The sequence below is a fragment of the Brachycentrus maculatus genome, unplaced genomic scaffold, assembly GCF_059751285.1.
Source record: "Brachycentrus maculatus isolate JH-2025_06_01 unplaced genomic scaffold, ASM5975128v1 h1tg000222l, whole genome shotgun sequence".
NCBI lineage: Eukaryota > Metazoa > Arthropoda > Insecta > Trichoptera > Brachycentridae > Brachycentrus > Brachycentrus maculatus.
Genome location: NW_028280973.1, coordinates 647,698 through 672,673, shown reverse-complemented (window position 1 = coordinate 672,673; position 24,976 = coordinate 647,698). Strand labels below are relative to the sequence as shown.

General features: G+C 29.9%; 1 protein-coding gene across 1 annotated transcript in view; it reads right to left on the bottom strand.

Annotated features, from left to right (window-relative positions):
- LOC148306848 (uncharacterized) overlaps nucleotides 1–24,976 on the bottom strand; it is a 154,932-nt gene that overhangs the window by 103,538 nt on the left and 26,418 nt on the right. The gene's annotated exons all lie outside the window — the stretch shown is intronic.

Below are 24,976 nucleotides of genomic sequence, written 5' to 3'. Positions count from 1 at the left end.
ACTCTTTATTAAGTTTGATATTCTTAAAGATTGGTTGTTAGATATAATTTTAAATATATAGCTTTATGTGTGATTGTATTATTAAAAGCATGTCTTAATTTAGAAAATAAAATATTAGAAAGGCAGGGAGAAACAAATATATTCCAATACAAAAATCACTTTAACAAAAATATTTTTTTTAACGCATGGAATCGATCGTTTATTTGTCAGTTAGTTACTAATGGTATTACGAAGTATGTACTTCTTTAAAATAAAAACATATTTTGAAAAAGAATAATATACATTAACATATTTTTATTTATAAAGCCTTCTTATGAAAAACAAGTAGGTTTTTTATAAAAGTCTGGGCAAGCATTCAAATATCCACACTTCTGTAAAAAAATATCTTTGTTTTTCTCAATTTATCAAGAATATCTTGAAAACAATCCCTTGTGGAATAAAATTCTGTATTTATGTACAAATATATACACATTCAATATGTAACTTGTATTTTATACGTTTCCTACAATTGTCTGAGAGCAAATACATCTTAAACGTAGAAACCCAAATTACATCAACTCATTTAGATGTTACAGGCTAATTTGAATTCTGTCAGTACCCTTACTACAATCCCTTATTTGATATTACATATTTGTGTTTTATTTTAACAAAAGTTAAGAGAATCCGACAAAGCTTGACTACGAATTGAATATTAAGGGATGCGAAGACAAGGCGAGCTTCCAAATCCTCACATTTACTTTTCAGGGGTAATATCGAATTAAATGTCTCATCGCGTCTCTCTCGAAGCTCGTTAAAGCTCCACATTCAATTAAATTCCGAAGGTAAGCTTCCGGCACCTGCTTTGCATGTTTTGGCGGATATTTTATTTTTAATAATGCCGCGCCTCTTTGGATCACGCCGACACTTGGCACTTTCGTGTCTCTATCGATCGTTTTAATTTGAATAAAGTGAAGAAAAAAAAGTGATTTTTCTCTTAGTAGATTTTTTCGAGAAGGGATCATAAATTAACATTTAACCTTTTTTATCACAGGTATTTAAGTTTTTTTTTTGTTGAAACCTTTCAACTCCCGGGTAGGGATTAATATAATAATGTCAAATACGTTGCCATTTTTTTACCGTAATTTCAAAGCTAATTTCAAAATATTTCAAAAAATATCTCAGCTTATTTTATTCCCATATTAAGCTTTTTGAAATCATTTGACCTTGGGTTATAAAATTTAACAGGAAAATTGTACGTTTAAACACGGATATTTTATCTAACCAACAACAAACGACAGAAGCGTGAGACGTCTTAACACGGTTATTTAAAGTTAATTACCTTACGTATAATATTTTATTTATTGTTTCGGCATTAACTTTGTGGTAAGACATGTTACAATAACCAAAGAAAACACTTGTTTTATACCACTTGAGTTTTATTAAAGACTACATGTTTCGGAAGTTAAACTTCCATCATTCAGGTCTGTATAGTAACTAAAATATAAAATATAAAATTGTTCTATAAATAAGGAGAGGGGAAAGTTAGGTAAGTCAAGGGGTGGAGTTTGAAAACAAAGAAAAAATGCAAAACAAAGGCGAAGAATTTTCAAACAATACATTATTTAATAAATTATTATTGGAATTGAGGTATTTTGGATTTTTAAATTTTCTAAATAATTCATAATTTGGCCTTTATGTGGAACAAGTGTTTTCTTTAATCATTGTTACATAAAATAAATAAAAAAAGAAGATGGAAGTCGAATCATTTACAGGGCTTTTAACCTCTCGTTAGGCTGGTTTAAGTGTTACATTCACCAATCTACCTTTAATTTTAAATTTCACTACTCAAATTTTCTCAATAAATGTTTTCATATTTTTTTTCACCTATTTTGAAATATCAACAACAACAAAAAATGACATCAACAGCTCCTAGAAGAGACAAACCCAGGATTTGTAAACAAAAATTTGGTCACACTCAAATGTGTTAAGTGATCTCGCTGGAAAAAACATATTCAATAATATTTTAATAAAAAAAATATCCAAAGCACAAACAAACCTATTCTTAAAATATCTTAGTTTTACGATTTTTAATTAATATTGAAGGACTTGGTTTATTTTACAACAATATTCATTTTTTGGTTGAAAGATACGTTACTCACAAATAATTAAATTAAAACGAGGAATAAATATAATCAAATATTGCTGAATGATTTTTTTAATCAAAATTGAGAGATTTCCGAAAATTTTACATTTGTTAACGCTTATCGACTGAGTTTACAAATAAATTGAATTTCAAAGGAATTCTTCACTCAATGAATATTTTTCTATTTGAAGAATTCGTAATCCCATTATCGGCGTGCCAAAAAGTTTTTCTACAGAGATGATGCCTAGTTTACATTGGTAGCTTTTATAAGAAAACATTATTATTTTTCTCTAAACATCTACACGATATTGATTTATATAGAAAATACATAAATAATTTGTTTCTTTTTTCATTTCTACTTGCGAGTATACTTGCGATAGTAGAAAAAATTAACCAAGAGGGAAAAAATAAAGTATTTCTTAAAATCTTACAAGCGTAATAGAGATGGAATACATTATCTCTAACCTTATACCTCCAATATAAACTTAAAAGAAGTGCATACAGTTTTACACTATAAAATGTCAGAAATTTATCATTTTTAAAATTCTTTTTTAGGTTTTTACTCTGTCCGATGCTTTGCAGTAAACCCGCTTTCAGAACAAGGTATAAGCTATGCTATCTTTTTTTTAATATTTTAATTGCGGTAAATATATTTTTTTTCAAAACATATTACAAACATAAGTCATATGTTTATAATATTCCTGATGAGTGATTTCTATTTCTCATTTTGGGACATGGGAGTAACGTTAACAAGACTGGAACTCAAATAATAAATTCATGAAAAAGTTTTTTTTAAATAACCAAACTTATTCATGGAAAATATAAAAACAATAAATAGGTATAATAAATAAGCATAATAAGCATATTTAAAAGAAATAAATGAGAAAAACTAGCAGAAAAATATAACGATATACTTTATAAAAGTAATTATTAATGATCAGAGTATATGATCACAGTTGACATTTCATAGTAAAACCTGCCTTATTCAAGCTTTTACTGTGCAGAAAAAAATCACAATCTTTTAAATAAACCAATAAATAGTAATCAGACTTTATGACAACCATTAACATTTTACATAACCTTCTTCATTCATTTTATATATTTTACTCCGCAGAAAAACACTTTATAATCAATTAAATAGAGCCAATGATTATTAATCAGACTACATGACAACAATCGACAAAGCTCATTAAACCTGCTCATTCCTCGTCCTAACCACGCTGATAAATCTTCCGATGTAAACCAGCCTTTACTCAATCTTCTTCAGTGCTCAACAATTAATTGTCTTGTGGAAAAAGAGGCTGTATTGAAGTTTTCCGATTGGTTTCCCCTACATTATTCACCCGGTCACCGCTATCCGTTTTTAATTAAAGACAAATCCAATTCCTGACATGGACAAGTCAGCTCAACAATCGCGGTAATTAACAAGGCTTTTTTTGCAAAACGCAAAAAAGGCAACGCGTTTTTAAATGAAAGAAGGTTTAGCTTTGGGCCTGAAAAAGGTTTAATTGAAGTTTTTGAAAAGGGATAAATCCATTTGAAAACAGACGTATTTTTAAAAATAATCCGTTTGGTAATCCGTTTGTGGATTTCTTTAACCTTTTCCTGTAAATCATTTATTTAATCTCTTCATTCAAAGTTACACACGCGAACTTAAAAATAACCGATTTTGTAAATTAAATCATTCTTAACATTGTGGTTTGGTAATATATTTAAAGTGGTATAACACAAAGTGAACAATGAATGATATATGTAGAGAGTGTTAAAAATTACTTACTAACATCACGACACTTTTCTGCAGGTGTAGACAGAGAAAATAGAACGCCACACCACTTTGTCTTTGCAATCATTTCTCGCTTCTTCCATATTCATGCATTTCTTTATACAAACCCGGCGATTATTCCGACTCCTGAACTGATCACTAATAAGTATTTTAAATACTTGATGATGTCAAGATTACTTCAATCTTTGTTTCTATTTCATTTTAATTTATTCAACCGTTTATTCCTCACTCATTTGTTATACATGTTCAAACCACTCAACACACTCATCTTAACACATCGCTCACTCCTTTCAAGAACGTCATAAATAAAAAAAACTTGATTTTTCAGGAGAACGTTTTTAAAGTTTAAAAATATAACACAATGTATTAAAAATAAATATCAAGCCACTTATTGAACTTTTTACTGTGCAACGGATGTTTTTATGTAAAACCTGATGATTTTTTTATCCATTTGAAAAATATTTAGTATGTTTAAAAAAATAATTAAACAATACCTTTTCTTCAAAATGCAAAAACAACATTTTCTGCCCTGTAGCGGGTAAATATTAAGTTTAAAATATGCCTCTTTTTCTGGTATATAGTAAGTTTTCTGGGCATTCCGAAAACATGCACAACTGAAAATTGACAATTTTTGATTTATGACGTTCTTGAAAGGAGTGAGCGACATCTCAACACACTCATCTTAATGTTATCGATAATGGTTATCTCAGCCTCGCATTATTTTCTCATTTCATTATATATTTTTACTATTACATCATTTACGACATGTATAAGTACACATAAGTATACTTAATTTATGTAAGCTTTTGTTAGGTGCCCAACTCAACAAACATTTCATTCAATTCTCATCTCATATACACATTCGTATAAAAACTAAAAAAAAAATTAAACATAAATATATATTTTACTCCTGTCTTTTATAATAAATGTTTTCATTTTTTATTTTTTTTTAAAGAAAATATTTGTGTTTTTCATTTTTAGCACAAATACTTCAATTTCATACTATTTCTGTGAGCCTAAGTGGCTCATTATTAGAAATAGGTATCAACTTGTGGTAGAGTGGACCGAACCGAGAAACTCCAGAGTCCGCAACACTAACCACTGGACCACAAACCGACACTGTGACACACAACCTGATTGTTGTAAGCAATATATTTTTTATCACATGACATTATTTATAATTTATATCACAACAAAAAATTAATGTACCAGGGGATGAGAATTGGGCAACATAACAATTATCTCGTTATTCAGCCATGATTCTTTTTTAAAAAGAACAATTTTATAATTAACTTTAAACGTTTTTCAGACATTATCTTCTACAAAAAAATCTAGAACTATGTTCCGAACACACATAGTTTTACTTACTTATAGAGTAAGGAATATTTACATTTCATGCAAACTTCAAGCTAAAAAACGTGAAGTGAATTTAAAAAAGCTAGTTAAAATTCCTCTCCTTATTTGGTTCGTTGCAGAGCTCCGACAGTTCGCTTTAGAAATGTAAATGAATGTAACGAGTTGATTGGAGCACTGCAACGGAACTCTTTAACTCGATATATTTTATAATTAAGTTTCGTTCCACCTGTCACATTTACCGTAGATTTAATATTGATGCGATTGTTCTAAAATGCAGGATCTTAAATTATTACTAGCATAATATTTTTTTTAAATCAAGCATTTCTTTAAGCCTAAAATAATTCAGAAAAAAATTACACGTTTCATATCTTTTTGAATGAAGATATTTTTTTAAACAAATGAAATAGGATATTTTTATATTGAATTTTACAAAATGTATAAAGTGATCACTTAATCCAACCTAAGTGATTTCATGATTGAGATATCTCTCACTGATTTTCGAGCACTATTCACTCTTTTCCCAGCATACACTCTCTTTCTTTATGTTAAACGATATTTCTATCCCTTGAAAACTACTCAAATATACGAAATCGAATGGACTATTTTACTCCCAAATCTACATATATTCAACTCTTTCGATACCATAACTATGGATTTGCAAACATTCATCAGCAAGTGACTTTCCTTGAACACATTATCCACCTTTGTAACCAGCGCCTGCAGGTCTTTTCTGCTGTCAATAAGAAGCAAAGCACAGTCAGCATACAAAAAGCAACAGAAAAAGATAAAAAAAAACTAAATACTGTAGTTATATCAGTTCTACCAACAAAAAAACTCTCAGCGAAAAATAAATTGGTGGTACAGAATGGATTCCTGGTATCAACCTTAATGTTTGTAAGTGAAACATGGAGTTAGCAAAAGTAAGACAGACTGAATACAGTCAAAATACGATATCTCAGACAAATTTGCGGCAAAATAATGTACTATAGATGCTCGAATAGTAAAATAAAAAATTAGAGTGCAAGGCTGAGATAAGCAATATGGACAAAAAAATAAAAATACAAATTTTACTACTCATTAGTTCCTCACTCATTATTTCCACATATCCAAACTAAAATAAAGCTTGGATATGTGGAATTAATGAGTGAGGGAATAACAGAAAAACAAATGTATGAGGCGAATGAAGACCGAGGGAAACATGGCAAATACTTGAAAGCGTGAATGTATGAAGAGATGCATGAATGAGGAGATGCATAATTGTTTGCAAAGACAGATTGCTGTGGTGTTTTATTCTATCTGCCTACCCTTGCAGAGAGAGGCGTAATAATTCATTTATTAATAACTTAGGTATTCATTAAATCAAAGTAAAATTATAATATCTACCTAATTGAAAATTTTATCAAATATAATCCAACATGTAATTAAAAAAAGATGGCGTTTCTTTTTATTAATTAATGCTTATAACGAAGTGTAATGGTGCAGTGCTACGTTTTTCATTAAACATTCAAGTTAGGTTTTCTAATGGAAAGGTTTTAATAAAATATTTAACATGAAATAAACTAGGCCTTCATTTAAAAATAATTACTTTTATTTTTAATCTGAAGTTAGTGACACAGTGAATTTAATTTAAATTGAAAATCTTCGTAACTTCTGGAAAGTCGTTTATAATTTAAAAACGTGAAAAACTGTAGATATAAAAAATATATATATATCTCAAGAGACTAGTCGAAAGAAGGCAAACGAGAAGCTAAGGACACTTTTTCTTCTTCTTTTTCTTTCATGATAATTTTAGCAGCTATTGATGCATCAGGCACTGTATAAATTATTTGAACTTAAATGAAGATATCAACACCAGTCCAGAAAAAAATATATAAAAAAATTGTGGTGTAAATTGTTTATATGATATTATTTGTTGATAACCATTAACATTGTGGAAAAATATGAGGATTGAAACACAAAAATACAATGTTCTCAATATTATAATATTTAAACCATTTACTTTGCGGTTAGTGATTTTCACTTAAAAATGTTTTTAAAAAAACACGAATACAAACTTGTATTAAGCTACTTTTGAGTTTAGTATTTAATAATAAATGGAAATTAGTATTTTCACCTGTAAATGAGAATAAATTTTATGCTTGAACATAGTCACATTTTATTTTTACGAATATGAATTCGAGAAAAATGATTATTTTTCACGATGTTTCGTTTACTTTGTTTTGATATATTTGATTTTTTTAGTATTTATTTATTTATTTATTTAAACTTCATGAACGGAAATGAAATAAGTACATTGGCAGAGTTATTGCCAAAAAGCAATATCTTCAAACAAACCAAAAACAGACTAATGATATTGATTAAAACGTATCTCATAGCTTTTTCAATCAGAGGGTAGATAGAACTTGAACAAAAAAAAACATTCATTACAAATTGACACTTAGCCGAATATTATGTTTTGTTTTCATGCATTTTTAAAAAATAAAAAAACCTTTTCTTCAGAAAACAAACTCTTTTGAAAAAAAAACAAAAGGTTTTAAGTAAACTCCATTCTTAAAGTTAGGACATGGGATGAGGATGAATCAACACAAACGTATAGAATTAGGTATACTCTCATTAAACTTTCTCGTCCGCTTCTGCAGGCTTTGACTGACATAATTAATTTGACTTTAAAAGGGTTGAAACAAGGAAAATATTCCACTTTGGGAATTTTCACTTCCCTTTTCTACTCGCTTCTTGTCCCATTCTACTTCAACTTCTTCCCTTTGTTCGCTTTTTTATATATCCACTTTGGAATTACTTTGTTTATCTAGCTACCCAAATTTCAAAAGTGACATTCTCGATTGCTTTAAATAAGAGCTTTTTGCGTCCATAAAAGGTTTTTTCTCCACTTTTAACCAGATTTCGCACTTAAATAATCGACTTTATAATCTTCGGTCGAAATAAATGTGAATAATCATAAATACATTTTTTTACAATCAGCATCATCCATCGAAATAAATAAATTGCCTAATTAAAATTAAAAATTACAATTATAATAATAAAGTATTGATTTTTTTAAAAAATCAGTGCGCCTCCATAGTGTAATGGACAGCACACTCGGCTACCGTTCTGGAGGTCCCGGGTTCGATTCCCAAGGGGGGGTTAAATAAATATAAGTGATTTTTTTCACTGTAATATTTATTCAATATTACCCTGGACTGGTACCTGAAGCGGAGGGCTGATCACCTTTCCTTCATATGTAAACGATCAAGATAACACTACGTTGATATGACGCAGTGCCCTATGCACCATTGAGGTGCGGATAAGGGTTTTATATATTTTTTAAAACGTACAAATCAAAAATTAAATACTTGAAAACAGTTTGTTGAGAGCCGGACGTCACTTCATGATAAAAAAATAATATATATTGGATTTTTTGTTGTTTTTTTTTTAGAATAAACATTAAATAAATATTTTTTAACTCTCAAAACTCAAAGTTTCTAAAGCTCTTACTTATATTAATTGATTTTGTAAAATAGAATAATATCATGATTTTAAAATAAAAATAAAATACTTACATAAGACTACATTTTATGTTTAAAAATGTAAACACGACTAGTTTAGAGAACTACAGATGTTCTTATCAACAGGTGAAAACACAAACTGACAAGCAATAAATAAATAATCTAGGTACTGATGGAGGTGGTTAGGAGTCTGTTTAAGGTGATGGGTGAGCTAGGGGAAGGGTTTGGTTTAACGGGAATGTAGAAAGCAAAGGTGATAAAAAATATTTATATATTTTTTATTAATTGATTTCTTCGGTCTTTTCTTAGTTAGTCTTTGAATGTGTCTGCGTATAATGATAAAGGCCTATGTATGAGTCAAAGAGTTATGTGAGTCCATTTTACTGTTCGCAAATTCTGAAAAAGATTGAGTTTTAAAACCACAACGATTTTTCTCGATTTTAATATTCATATATCTCGCAAATTGACCAATGTGTTTTTTTATCACAATCTCTACAAGAAATTTCAAAAGCAGTAAAAATTAACATTTCTTAATCCTGTACTTTTACCATAAAAATTGTAATTTTGCAAATGTAAAGATATTACGTATAAATATGATTTCAACAGCTATCTGTCATAAATCAAATTTGTATTTTGACTCATTATTATCTGCTTACGACTGCAAGTATAGTGCTTGTATCCGCTATGAAGACCATATCGGATAATAAATAAAAAAGAGATTTCAAAACACGATACTTGTAATAAATAATGTGTTTTTTCACGATTTAATATAATCGTGAAATATAAAAAAGTAAGGAATCATATATTCGAAGTTTTGTGAATAACTATGAATGAAAATATCAATACTTTACGATGTCAATAATGACTCTAAATCACAAAAAATATCAATACAAAATTTGGGATAACTCGTTCAGGTCCACAAAATGGACATTTATTACCCAATTTCAGGACGATTCGCTTAAATATATGTCCTTTTTATATCCTTTTTACCTTTCCGACCGACAAATATCCTTCGGATAGGCTCACCTCTATTTTCTAAGCTTTCACTCTAAAAGCTATATGTCACCATTTGTAAAAGCGCTCGGACCGTCCTCTGGCCGTGCATTGTACCATTTAAAGGGATCTTGAGTTTTGATCCTCGGCGCTGCTAGACGCGTGTGTGAGGAAGATAGCTATAAGGAGTGGCGAGGATTAGGTGGGTATTTGAAACGACGGTCGGCGGGATAACTTATGTCAGGATTTAGAACTAGGCTCGCCTATTTGTTTCGATATCAAGACAAAATGTCGCAAAGGTATTTCACCTTTTAGTATTTCTCCGGCGGCATCTTAAGCGTACCAATATTTCAGATTAAAAGTAAGAACTAAAAGAAAAAAAAATAACAAAGGTTTTACTTCAAAAATAATATTTGATATTTTTTTGTATGCAACCTTGATAATTTTCACACATTATATAATCTTCTTCTAACCCTTATAAGCAACCAATGGTGCGTAGGGCACTCTATCATATTGACTCAGTGTTATCTTAATCGTTAATTGCATGCAGAGAAGTTGATCAGCCGTGCGCTTCAGGTACCGGTGCAGGGTGATATTAAATAAGTATGAATGTGAAAATCACTCATGTTTATTTTGACCTCTCTGAGAATCGAACCTGAGATCTCCAGCATGGTAGCCAGGTGCACTAACCACTACACTACGGAGGTGTTCTTATAATTACATAAAACATTTGTAAAACTTTACGTTTGTTTTTGTAATTTTATGAAATATTGTATTCATATTACATATGCTAGTAAGGAATGAACCTTTGAGCTTTCCACACTCCATATCAATATCAAAAATTAATAAATAATTTAAAATCTAAATAAACAATAATTTTTCTTCACCTAAATGAATTCATATCAAATAATTTTAGTACTGGACTCATGTTTTGTTGGTAGTTTAAATAGGTAGTAGAAATCGAACCTGAGACCTCCAGCATGGTAGACAAATGTGTTAAACACTACATTGTGCAGGCGGCGTATAAAGAAAGCTGGTATTTATTTTTACGACAGTAAATTGTGTTAAAAAAATATACGTTTAAATTTAAAACCATTGTATTATTTTACGAATTTTTAGCTAATTTTATCTTCAAATAATTTTCTTCGGCAAAATATAAATATTCAAATATTACCCTTTTAATTTCACCCTACTTAGTAATTAAATATAAATTATAAATAAATTTTAACAAAGATAAAAGCTTGAATTTAAAAATATATGATTTTATTTTTCTACGAATTCGTAGCTAATTTTATCGTGAAATAAATTTTCTTCCGCAAAATATAAATATTCAAACATTAATAATATTTCACCCTACTAAGTAATTAAATGGCTATCAAGTAACTAACGAGGAAACCATTTCTTCTTTGTGTATTCGTGTATATTGTATATTTATTCTAATTGTCCCAAAACAACAGCCTTCTTGTACAAAATATTATAATTTCCACCCTTGTACCCTGGGGGCATTTTTGTGTTGTTGAAATAAACGGAATTTATTTATCGCACCATATGATGTAATAATATAAATATGGATGTATTCGTTACCATTTAAATATTTTCATAAGCAAATAAAACGTATTCCTGGAAAATATACAAATATTGACTCTTATCCGCAACCAAATATTTACGTTACATAATTTTTTTTAATGATGAAATATTTTTTGTTTCAACCAAAATGACAATATCTTATAACTTTGTATGTTGGTTCCTAAATTGACCCGGCATTAACTTGATCGACAGTTACATGATGCGGTGTTAACATAGTCGTTAGTTACATTATGCGGTATTTACTTGATCGTCCGTTATGTGACACGGTGTTACCTTGATCGTCAGTTATAAGGTACGGTGTTAACTTGATTTCCAGTATCATAACATGATGTTTACTTGACCGTTAGTTAAATGTATCGGTGTTAGCTTCATTGTCAGTTAAATGATGTGGTGTTAACTTGATCTTCAGTTACATGAGACGGTGTTAACATGATCTTCAATAACATGACGCCATATTAACTTGATCGTCAGTTACATGACATGTGTTAACTTGAACGTCAGTTAGATGACGCTGTGTTAACTTGATCTTCAGTTACATGACACGGTGTTAACATGATTTTCAATTACATGACGTGATGTTAACTCGATCGTCAGTTACATGACATGTGTTAATTTGATCTTCAGTTACATGAGACGGTGTTAACATGATCTTCAATTACATGACGCGATATTTACTTGATCGTCAGTTACATGATATGTGTTAACTTGATCTTCAGTTACATGAGACGGTGTTAACATGATCTTCAATTACATGACGCGATGTTAATTTGATCGTCAGTTACATGACATGTGTTTACTTGATCTTCAGTTACATGAGACGGCGTTAACATGATTTTCAATTACATGACGCGGTGTTTACTTGATCGTCAGTTACATGACATGTGTTAACTTGATCTTCAGTTACATGAGACGGTGTTAACATGATCTTCAATTACATGACGCGATGTTAACATTTTATCGTCAGTTACATGACATATGTTAACTTGAACGTCAGTTAGATGACGCTGTGTTAACTTGATCGTCAATTACACGACACAGTGTTAACTTAATCATCAGTTACGTAAATTAGTGTTAACATGATTATCATTTACATGACAAGGTGTAAACTTTATCGAAAAAATATTTTGTCGATAATATTCCTGAAAACATATCATGATTCTTGTAAGTATAATATTATATTTTTGTGTAAACATTTTTTGTTATTTTTAGGTGGCATGTCGTCATCGTGTTTTTCTTTGCAGATTACCACGTGCCTCCGTTACTTTTCAACTACCCAATTTCCGTTCCACCGTACATCTTCACATCCGGTGTGTTCGCACAAAGGAACGGTTAAAAGACATTAGAAATCTAATCAAATCTCGCAAGGACACCATTTAACTATAATAACGTTGTTAAATCCTCACAAATGCTTTATTTCCTTGACAGTGTCCTATTCACGGAGCCAAATACTTAGTACAACCGTTTTCTGCTCTCCTATATTGAGGGTCCTCATATTTTTCGCATTTTGAGCCAAACAAAGGATATTCGAAGGAAAAGGCGAGTCGCAGAGTCCTTATAAATCAGAGACACAAAGGACTAGAAAGAGTGTGCTAGAAAGTGATTTAGTGGAGCTTTTTAACCATACTGGTCACGGTATTTGTGATAGCTGTTGCGACAAAAGGATGAATAGCGTTAAATTTGATATTAAATATTTTTTTTGCAAATCGTGTAACTGCTACAAATGTAAGATTTTTTTGTGTTTTACATTACGATTATCATTCATCATTTAAAATGAAGAATACCACTTTTTTAGGTTTTCCCATTATATATATACAGATATTTTTATATTTCAATTACTTGTTGAATATAAATTTATCTACAACATTTTGAGTGTGTAAGATGCGGATAATAGTTTAAAAATGATTAAAAGTAACAAATAAATATTTTAACATATAACACGAATTATTACAGTAAGTATTTTTATCTACAACATTTTGAGTGTGTCCAAATACTTGTTCACAAAATCTGGATTATCTCCAATTACAGGAGTTATTTTCATATTATTTTTTTATATCTCATCAAAGATGAAGAAGAATATGGAAGTCTGGGCATTTACGGGGCTTACGACCGTCATAGGCTGGTTTAAGTGATCACTTTACACACGTGTAACATTCACCAATTCTACCCATTATTGACAACCACACTACTCAAATTCTTGGAATTTCTATATATATATGAACCAATTTAGAAAACGTAAATGCCCAGACTCCAATATTCTTCTTCATCTTTGATGAGATATCAAAAAATAATAAGTATTTTTATCCATTGACCGTACTCGCTGACTATTTGTATTTAAAGACTTTATAAACATTTATTTATTTATTTATTGAATGGTTAAAGCCTTGAACATAATACATATATACAGAATCTAATATAAAAATACACTACTAGAGAAACAAAAAGTCTTAAACATAAAATAATAATAAAATAACAAATAGTAAGCACTGGTAAATACGTGTCTCCTTCACACACTATCAGCGAGCAGCGAGAGAGAGTGAAACACAACATTTAAATTTAGTAACAACATTTTAAAATAATTATTCACTTTACCATGCAGTGTACTTTGCACTATTAGATGCGGATAAAAACATTAAAAAATAACATGTCTTCTTAATGTATTATACATATACATATAAGTACTACAGCTAAAGGAAAAACCCCATACGATAGTTTGAAGATAGGATATATCTGAGACTACGAAACCAGGCCAAGGCATTTCGTTCATTACCATACATAATGGTTCAGAATAGTTTAGGCATGCTTAATAAATGAGTTTTGTTTACTCTTAATCAGGGTTGGCAAAAATGAGTCGTGCGTGGTGACTCGTGTTAAACAGTTCCTTTTATGTTTTTCAACAATCCCGGTTTAGTAATCTAGTGTAATGGCTACCGTTTTGAAGGTCCTGGGTTCGATTCCCAGGGGGGTCAAATAAATATAAGTGATTTTTTTAACTCTTAAAAATTATTCTATATAACTCTGGACTGACACCTATCATCTTTCCTTCATGTGTTAACGATCAAAATGACACTGCGTTAATATGATGCAGTGCCCTATGCACCATTGGTGTGCAGATAAGGGTTTGAAGTAAAAGAAACTTAGATTAACGAAATTTTTTTTTTATTATTTTATTATTTGATTTCTGATTAAAAAAATTATCGATATCTAATATGATGACGAAATCGATTAAAATAAAAATATGATTTTTTATGTTTTTATTTTATACATACTTCCATATTTTCGTCTCATTAATAATCTCTGTCAAGCTTTCTTAATTTATTTATCTTTCACATAACATTTTTAAGTGTATGCAAATTTTTATACAAAAATTTTGAAATTGGATCCACCTAAGAAATATTTAGTCCGCCTCTGTTGTGTAATGGTCAGCACTTTCAGCTACCTTACTTGAGGTCCCGGGTTTGATTCCCAGGGGGAGTAAAGTTAATATAAGTGATTTGTCACTCATTTTTCAATATTACCCTGGACTGATACCTAAAGCGGAGGGCTGATCACCTTTTCTTTGTATGTCGACGATAAAGATAACACTGCTTTTATGTGATGCAGTGCCTTATGCATCCACCACTGGGTACGAATAAGAGTTAGAAGAAGAATTATTTTTATTAAAAGAAAAATAGCTATTTTCATTTCAAAAAAATATTTTAAACATATATATATATATGTATATATATATTATCTTTAATTTGTTATTTTATTTATATTTGTTTCCCATCCCTGTTAATTCAAATATGAGATGGTTGGCAATACAAGTCTGATGACATCTTGTGGATGCTCTTTGAATAAGAAATTCATTCAAGGTTACTGGAAAGGGCGACAAATGTCTTAACATAATTCACTATTTCCCCTGTCATTCAATAACTAAATAAAGAACCTTGATAATTTGTTTTCATTTGTTAACTAAAACTAATAAAATTGTAAAAAAAAATTATATGCACTTGTCATATTTCTTTATTTTTGTACAGAAAATAATTCATAACTAAGATAAGCACTATCGATGTAATTTAATGTTTCGATCTATTCTCTTTGTTTGATAGTTTGTTAAATAATTCGGGAAAAAATCATGAATTTATTTTATGAAGGATCACTAAAACGAGGCAATGACAGATCGTAAGTTCTCTAAGTGCCTATACTCGCAATTTGCCATTTCAATAATAATCTGAAAATAAAGGGTATTCCACTGAATGTATTTATTTTCAAAAACACCGCATAAAAATAAGATATTTTTAATTGATATTCTAGTGTTATCAATCTAAAATACACTTAATTAGCTTGATACTCATGTTTTTATTAATCTAAAAAATGTATAAATAGTTTGATTTTCTAGTGTTAAAAAACATTTTTTAAAATACGAAGGAAAATTTATATTTTTTAGTTACAATCTAAAATGTAAGTAATTTTATCTATATTCTAGTGTTTTTTTTTGCATTAATACAATTAATGAAATACGGAATTAGATTTTCAATACAAGAATATCGTTTCGTGATATGAAGTTCTTAGATTAAGTAAGCTCTATATTATTGTAAAATACGAGACGGAAAACTTGGTGGAATTGGTAGATACCATGACTGTGAAGTTTGTAGCTCGGGATTATTTCATTTCAATATTTATTAAGATGAACGTAAATAAAAACACGTTTTCTGAAATTGTTGTGTTTTATTTCAATGACTTATAACATTTATCATTTTCTTCATATAATTCTAGTTTCTGGATGTTTGGTAAAAACATTTTTCAAAAAGTGGTTTTCTCCAAAAACAGTGGTTTGTCCCATGTACACTTTTTACAAGAAAGTTTCGAAAGAAGAACAATTTACCTCCGTCAGTATAAACGGTGAAGAAATATAATTTCTACAGAAGAAGAGAGACGGAAAACATACTCCGCTCAGTAATTCCATTAAAGTCTAGCATTAAAAAAATATTATCCGTCTTTGTAATTTCATTCTGCGAAGTGCGTTCTTTTCGAGTTCAAATAATATATTAAGAGAAAGTATTTAGTACGCATATTAATAATAAAAAAAAATCCCTTAAAAAGTGACAGAAATCTTGTAGAGACAAATAGTTTCTTGGAGAGACAAATCTAGAATGCGCTTGCCAGACTACGTAAGTATTCACACGATTGTGACTATGTTGTTATCACCACCGTGCCACGGACATACCCACATTCCCTTATTCTTCTTTTAACCCTTATCCACACCCGATAGTGCATAAGGCACTGCATCATATAAACGCAGTGTAACCTTGATCTTTAACACATGAAGGAATGGTGATCAGCCCAATGCAGCTTCAGGCACAATGCAGTACAGGTTCAGGGTAATATTGAATAAATATTAGAATGAAAACATCACTTATATTTTTTGTCCCCCCCTTGAGAATCGAATCCGGGACTTCCAGTACGGTAGCCAAGCGTGTAAACTATTACATTACGGAGGCGGACATTTTTACATTCCCTAAAGTAAGCAATTTTTTTTCAGTAAATCACTAGCCTCTGTATAAAATGTTGTTTGTCAAAATGTCTGTATTCAAAGATTGGTAAAATTTCTATACAACTGCTTTCATTTTTAGGAGGAATGTCGCGATTGGCCACAGCAGACACGTTTCTGTCGCCTGTCGTGTTTCACGCCAATTGTTATTTGCTGACAGACGGAAAAAAGGACCACAAGAAAAGGTTCTGGGCAAATGGTTGCCTACGTACATACACACAATACGACCTCCTACTTACCTGCCAGCCTGTATTCAGTATTATATATATAACGATTATCAAATAACGTCACCAAAGACATTCCGCCCAACTAATATAATAAGCGGAAAGGGAAAAATGTATTCTGTAGCTATGATAATAAATTATCTAGATCATTTCCCCTTTCTTACCACAAACGTGGTAAACAAAACCTTATTGAATAAATCTGCGTTTCTCAATCTTATGAATATATACATATATACATTTATATAGAATTCCAGCTTGTAAAAATGTTACGTTATAGTGCGATTTAATGATTTTATATTGGTTTAACACAGGATTGGTCACGTTTTGTCGCAACATTAATTGAGATTTCGATGTGTGTGTTCTAGATTCATCGATATACCTAGGAATGAAATCAATTTGATTGGATGAAGATGTTGTAAGTGAAGGAACTTATGGTGAGTGATAGATATTATTAGATATTATTATTTCATAAATGTAAAGAATGATACATGCTTCATATCAAGTTGAGACACCTTTAAATAATTTGATTTCTACTTTATACTCAATATTCTAATATAATAAGTCATTATTTAAAATGGTACCACAAATAAATTTATTTCTATGTACAATACTTACACAAATATGGTATATAGGGATCGCAGAATTCTAAGTCCGCTTTTGTATGAGAACTCACATTCGTCTCAAGTGTCTGGAAGTCGAAATCATCAAGAGCCATTTGTATGATAAACTTATATGAGTGTTCAACACTGAGCAGCAGAAATGTACATATGAGAAATGGAATTTATTATTGAGATGTGGATGCGGAAAATAAATTTTCCTTTATTTCTGAGTTTCAAAAAGTATTTCAAATTTCTCAGACAAAATTATTACATAATTTTATTTGTGGTCCGAAATTCAATTTCAGTTTCAAAACATAATTTTATTGATGCCAAAAAGTATTTTATTTTGGTCTCTTACGATTTTGTAGTTCACGCTTCAATTCGCGGTCAAAAACACGAACCTTGTTTTTCAAATAAGTGTCCGTTTCATAGTTTAAGCCGACATAAAAAATTAAAATAATGGATTAATAATTTATGAGTCATAATGATATAAAAAATCTAAATATTTAAAACAACATAAAGTAAGCACAACCATTTTTAGATCTCCAAACAAACTTCAAATATATGTATTATATATTTAATTTATAACACTGTAATATGTTAATATCCTGTATTTAAACAATTAGTGGAGCTCAAATCCACATGCCAATAATTTTTGGAAGCATTTTTCAAATATTTCGTATATTAACCGCCTTGTTATTTTTGTGGTACTGTAACATACGTTTTATTTATCATTCATCATTCACATTGTGTAATACAACATAAAAAAATTTTAATGCTTGTTTTTCTTACTTATTTGTAACAATATATCTCTTAGAATATTGTGAGTTACAATATTTTGAGTGTGTCAAAATACTTGTTCATAAATCTGAATTCTTCAATATATCTAGGAGTTCCGAAAACTTGAGTTGTGTGGTTGTCAACCAAAGGTAGAATGGGGAATGTTGCATGTATATTAAGTGATCACTTAACCACTCTATGACAGGCCATAAGCCCTGTTATTACCCAAACGTCCATATTCTTCTTCGTCTTTGCTAAGATGTCAAAATGTATTGTGAATCAAGCTATAACTACTGCATTATAGACAAACATATCACTTGAACTATAATATAAAGCAGAGATAAAATGTTATAAAAAAATTAACAATTTTATTTTGAAAATGACAGCCCTATTATTTACTTTTTGACTGTTTTTTAAATAATAATTTTCTTTAAGAATTCTAGTTTTGTAACTTAACTCATATGTTGAATACACCCCGCAACATCGCCAAATCACAAACAACATACAACGCTTAATTTTGAAATCGCATTAAGAAGATAATCACAAAAAGAAACTCGAGTGATACGTAAAGCAAAAAGTAATATACTCGTATTACAATGGTAGAATTTATCTCATATCTTTATTTAATTAACTTATTTCGGCTTAATGAAAAACATACGTTACTTCCTAAGTATACTATCCAAAGGAATATCCCACAAAGGGAAAACCCTGAAGATGCCGAAAAGTAAGATAATTTGACGTACGCTATTTGATGGAAAATTTTATTGTTTAACGAGCTTAGTAGGATAATCAAAAATATTAATTACTTTGTTAATTCCTGGGAGATGTTTCACCCGGGGTAAAAGCTTGCGTCGGAAGACGTAAGGAAATATGACAGCTTGACTACAGTAACTTATTGATAGAAGAACGTAGAGTTTAATTACAATAATTTATTATTAATGGAAACTGTCAATGTCGTATGCCAGAGCCATTTACTAAAGGCTTTGTCAAATGTGTACGGAAAACGGGGGTTAAATTAGAACAAGGTGGTTCAAAAATAAATTTACGATAGTTTTTAATTAAAAAATAAATAATGTGATTTTTTATGACAAGAATATGGAATTGTTGGGTAATATGTATATCCAAAATAAAACAAGGTTTGTTGGATTCAACACATGAGTGTTTGATAATGTCCTGAGAAAACGAAACGCGTGACGTATTAACATATACATAAATAAATGTAGAATTCAATCCATCAAACCTTGTTATATTTTGGATATATTACCCAAAAATTCAATATGGAATTCTACCAACTGTCTGCAGTTACAATAAATAAGAATATGGAATAAGAAAGTCGGGGCATTTACGGGGCTTACGACCGCCATAGGCTGGTTTTAGTGATCACTTTGCATCATCTTTGTTGAGGAGTCATAAAAATAATATGAAAAATAACTTCTATAATTAATATATTATTAGATTAAAACCAACATTTTTGCCTTTTCCACTTTTTTATTTGACCAGCGACCGGGTTTCACATCATCAGACTGGTACTTCTATAATTGCAGATTTTCCAGATTTGTGAACAAGTATTTGTACACACTCAAAATGTTGTACGTGAATTAATAATTAATTTTGACAAATGTAGTTGGTAATAGAAGTTTACAGAAATCTAAATGCAGTCGAAATGTGTTCTCTCAGACAAATGTGTGGCAAAACGATGTATGATACATGTTCAAATGGTGACATAAGGAAAATACAAAGCTAAAATAAGCATTATCGATCAAATTGAGAAAGGTGCGTTGAGTTAAAAGATAGTTAATATATCATAGGAATACCAAGGAAAACTTGGCATGATCAAATATTTCACATACTTGAAAGTGGTCAGGTCAGGAGTCGGAATAATCAGCGTGTATGTTTGAGAAGATGTGTGAATGTGGAAGAGGCTAATATTGTGTGAAAAGACTTATTAGTGTGGTGTGATGATTAGTTAGGTAGTTTTTTTTAAATGAACTATCCATGCTTAATGCAATTTTTTAGGTAATTATATTTTTTTATTTTAAAAACATCATTCACATGGTATGGTCATATAACACTCTCCTTATCATTCATCATAATTTGCTTAATATAAAACCACTTTAAAAATCTGTTTTATGACTACTGGTTTCAGAATAACCATTCCCTCGTAAGGTCGAAGTATATAATTGAATTTTTACGTGTTTTTACACAAAGTGAACGAACAATGTTAAGGTGATCATTAAGTTATTTTTCAATCATTTATTCTGTCGCTTTTGATCAAAATCACTGATTTTATTTTGTATTCCTTTCATTACTTTTGAATCACACTGTAGTTGACAAACTGTTTTCGTGTAACAATAGATATTTGCACATTTACTGATACAGTTATTATGTATGTTATAATCCATTATAATGTAGGAACAGTATAATATTATTAAGATGTCATGTCAACTCAAGTAGGTACTTATCAATTCACTTAATATTGTAAGTGTATCTATTACAAAAACACACTTAAGTTAATATCAAGTTTCTGAAATCGTTCCATATTAGAGACGAAAGCTCTCATAGCCACATCAGAAATTATTAAGTTAAAAACATAATTATTTTTTTTTATAGTTTTATTATTTATTTATTTATTTAATTAATATTTTACTTAGTAAATACCACTATTTCTTAAAATCTACTGTGATACGTGTTTCGATGCATTCCGCATCATTTTCAAACACCGTATGTTGCGGAATGCATCGAAACACGTGTCACAGTAGATTTTAAGAAATAGTCGTAGTTACTAAGTAAAATATTAATTAAAAATGCATAGATTTTTCCACAAAGTGACTGCCGAATCAGTTAATGAAATTTATTTATTTTGTCGATATATAAAATTTTGAGACTTTATTCAGATCTATTTTCTTATAAAAAATATCCATTTCTAATTTGAGTTTTACTTGGTTAATACCACTATTTTTTTTTAATCTTTTGTGACACATAAGAAATATCTCTTACCTCCTCTTACACCTTCAACATTCCAAGGACACAACTATAAAATTAAGACTTGGCTTCCCATACGGTTTTAAAATTATAGTAACTTTAAACAAAAAGAGTAAATCCACTCACGAGTAGGCAAAGGCTATGAAACTTAAAAAGTTGAAGCCTGAGTAGAATCATGATAAGCGGTGTTGCATAAGCCATAGCTAGATTTCAGAGTCACTTGGAAGTTAGGTAATTCAATAAAAAACATACGGTATTTGAAAATGATGCGGATTGCATAGAAATACGTGTCACAACATATTTTAAGAAATAGTGGTATTTACCAAGTAAAAATTTTATTAAAAATTAATGAAACTTAAATAAGATCAACATTTGGAGTGCGTCCAAATACTTTTTCACAAATCTGAACGTTGTAAATAAATTATGTGGTCAAATTATAAGCTAAAATAATAAAATGAAAAGGAAACGTTTCTCATGTATGTGAATATAATTCAGGATTCGGACCGCACGTACAAATAAAAGAGTTTCTGCTCAATAAAAAGCTTCTTCACCTCACCAATAGATGCCTCTAGTGAAATTCTAGTGATTCAAGTACAATGTTTCGAAATTGGATCATATACATAAATATATAAGGAACTTCCAAGAATTTGAGTCGTGTGGTTGTCAATCATGGTTAGAATTGATGAATGTTACACGTGTGTAAATTGATCACTTAAACCAGACTATGACGGTCGTAATCTCCAATCTCAATCAGACTTCCATATTCTTTTTTATCTATGTTGAGATGTCAAAAAATAACATTAATAGAATCACGTTCAATCTTGAATTTGGTATGTTCATTTTATAGGAAACCATTTTGTTTATTTTGTCTTACTTGATTCATGCGAAATTGTATAATAATTTAAAAATCTACGACAAAATACAGCAATCCTAAAATCCTACACTTGTAAAATTATGATAATTTAAAATAAGGGAAAGAAATTTTGTTTTCGGCTCAGCCATGAATATTTCTTAAAATCTATTTATTCCAAACCCTCCCTTTGTTGCGTATTACCTCCCTGGGTGCCTCTCGGGGGGCTGTAGTTTGTGTGGCATCGATTCGGGCGACAAGAACACAGGGGTTGGGTACTCGGCTGAGCTAACCCCTAACACCTAACACAACCTTTGGCCCTAAGGGATGCTTGTATCTTGGAACATATTATTGCCTGTGGCGACAGAAAACCGACGTTTATTTATGTTTTGATAAATTATAATAATAATAATAAAACCCTTATCCACACCTAATGGTGCATAGGGCACTGCGTCATATAAACGCAGTGTTATCTTGATCGTTTACACATGAAGGAAAGGTGATCAGCCCTCCGCTTCACGTACCAGTCCAGGGTAATATTGAATAAATATTACAGTGAAAAAATCACTTATATTTATTTTACCCCCCTTGGGAATCGAACCCGGGACCTCCAGAACAGTAGCCGAGCGTGCTGACCATTACACTACGGAGGCGGACATTTTGATAAATTACTGCCGAAAAACTTATGGAACAATTTGTTAGTTGTTATTATTAATTAATAAAACATTAAAATATAATATTTAATAAAAAAACATATTGGATGGTTTCGTCATTTAGTGCACACATAATTTCAATTTCAACGGTTAATGTTTACTTCAAATAATGTTTAATTAAATTTTAATCTTTGTTTTACTTAGTATTAACCACTTTTTCCTAAAAATTATTTCAAAGAAAAGTTTAAATTCTAATACACGTGTTTGAATAAAAGTAAATATATTTTGTTAACAATTTTCATCTGAAGTATATATGTTTAAAACTATTTTATTTAACAAAACTTTATACAACTTTCAACTAGAAGCTATAGTTGATATATAAAAGCGATTGTTTAGAAACAAAATCTTAAATCCAGGCTTTATACAGGTATATTCATAAGCACATATCACAAAAAATTATATAAAAGTGATTACTAACGCCAGACGATTTTAGATTGTAAGTCTTAGGGTGAAGACTGACCGGAGCACTTCGTCGTAACGTAACGTCGTAACATCGCTCGCGGCGAGCATCAGCGAGCATCCGAAGCTCTCTGTACTGACTATACGAATTTATTTATTGACTTGGCGTTTAATTTGTAGAACTTCATTTTAATTTATGTATTAATTTTAAATCAAACACAGATTTTTTGAGTCTACTAAGTTGTATTTTATTAACAAAAAACACATTAAAAAAATATATAAAATATATATAAGGACCGTAGTCCATTTGATCTTCACATTCGTTTGATAATGCCCTAAAAAGGCGAAACAATTGTCACAATATATTTTTTTATGTAGATTTATATTATCCACTGACACTTCGTGATGGAATTGCATTTTTAATTTATTATTAGATTAAAACCAATATTTTTAGCTTTTCCACTTTTTTATTTGACCAGCGACCGGGTTTCGTCGTTACCGACAGTCGTTACCAGTCTGATGATGTTGGTAACGACGAAACCCGGTCGCTGGTCAAATAAAAAAGTGGAAAAGCTAAAAATATTGGTTTTAATCTAATAATAAATTAATTTTTTATGTGTTTTTTGTTAATAAAATACAACTTAGTAGACTCAAAAAATCTGTGTTTGATTTAAAATTAATACATAAATTTTAAAATTAATACATAGACTATACGAATGGTCGCATCGTAACGTGCCACGTTACGACGAAATGGCTCCGGTCAGTCTTCACCTTTATAGGTGCCAAACGACTTCCACATTATCTTTGTATTATTTTGTATAAAAACTAAAACATTCGTTTGAAAAAAACGGACTTGTTTAAATGCATAAATTAAGAAACCTTTAAAAACCAAAATCAAACCGAGTATTTTTATGTATTTATTTTAAATTAAACATAGGAAATTAAGTACTTTTGTACCATTTTCGGGTTTTCTGAAGCATTTTTAATAAAAACTTTTTTTTTTAAAATCCCAAAAAGAATTAAGAATGAAGCTTCCTGTTTTTTAATACATTGCCTTTAGTTCATCTTTTTATGAGTTTTTTGTCATTTTCTGTCACGTTTTTATTTAAATTTCAAATAAACAAAGAAATTAATTTATAAATTCTAAACTCTCTGTCTTAAATTCTGAACAAGAATAAAGTAAATGGTATTATGTCCCAAATGTCATTAAAATGTTTCTTTTTCCTACAAATTGCTTTGTCTTAACTCATTTTTAATAGTCAAATATTAATATTTCGCCAAAACAATTGAGAAGTATTAATTTCATTCCTAAAAAATGTTTTTATAAATAAATTTTAAGAAAGAGTTTTCCGGAATAACCATTATTTTTAACAAGGACTTTTTCCTTTGATAAAGAATACAAGACCTTTCAGGTCTAATGATCAATTAGCATTTGATACTACTTTCTTAAATTGTTCATAAATTCTTAATTGTTCAACTTTGAACAACAAAAACGAAAGCTCGATATAATTCAAAGCGCCAATTTGTTCAAGGAAAATTTATTCGTTTTATCCCA